Here is an 865-nt window from a genome sequence, read left to right as displayed (position 1 = left end):
TAATATCACATGTCCACTGAACTACAGCATTACTTAACACAGTGTACTTAAACATAAATACAATGAACACTTTTAGACAAGCTACTGTGACCTGTGCGAAAAGAAATTCTTAGAAACAACAAGGCCTAGAAAGTTAGGTCACCTCGAATTAAGGGTAGCACAAAGGATGTAGAGAAGTGAAATGTGTTAACAAAAGTCTCTTTGTTGCACTTTCTATTGGCCTTTTCCTTTTTCTTGTATTTGTGAAAGGAAATAGGGGACAATTTGAAGGATTGAATTCCATGGAGAGGAATGTAACCCAAACCCTTCTGAACTTCTACAAATAAAAGCTTTTTAGATAGTGTTCACCCCAACACCAACACAGTACTTAAAAACAGGTTTATCTTCTTCCAAAAGCAAGCAAAAGTGCAACAATCTACATCATTGCTCAGAAAATGCAAATATCTGTTTCTACAGAGAACAGATTCACATTAACTTGGCAGCAATGAAATTGTATGGAGATGATAGAGAAAAATAACATAATACTTCATTTATGAATTCTGTAATGTAGGCTAAATAGCTGACTGTCTGCTCTTTATTTGGCCATGTTGCTATACTGGGAGTTGTAGAGCTCTGTATAATACATTTTATTGCAAATAATGTCTACGTATCCTGTTCCTGTGCTATGTTTTAGACAGTTGCGTGTTTTCAAAGTTACACCAATGAAGAACATAGAATGTTAAATCTACAAACAGCTGAATACATGATTAGCTACACTAGGATCTGCAGAGGGTGTGTGACTCTACCAAAGTTTTATACAAGCACTTTTTTACCCTACAATAACCATAATTGAAATAACCATACAATGCTTAATTATTCAAAGATT

This window comes from Sinocyclocheilus grahami, unplaced genomic scaffold (assembly GCF_001515645.1).
Source record: "Sinocyclocheilus grahami isolate Dianchi unplaced genomic scaffold, SAMN03320097.WGS_v1.1 scaffold106.1, whole genome shotgun sequence".
Lineage (NCBI taxonomy): Eukaryota > Metazoa > Chordata > Actinopteri > Cypriniformes > Cyprinidae > Sinocyclocheilus > Sinocyclocheilus grahami.
Note: the sequence above shows the minus strand (reverse complement) of the source record.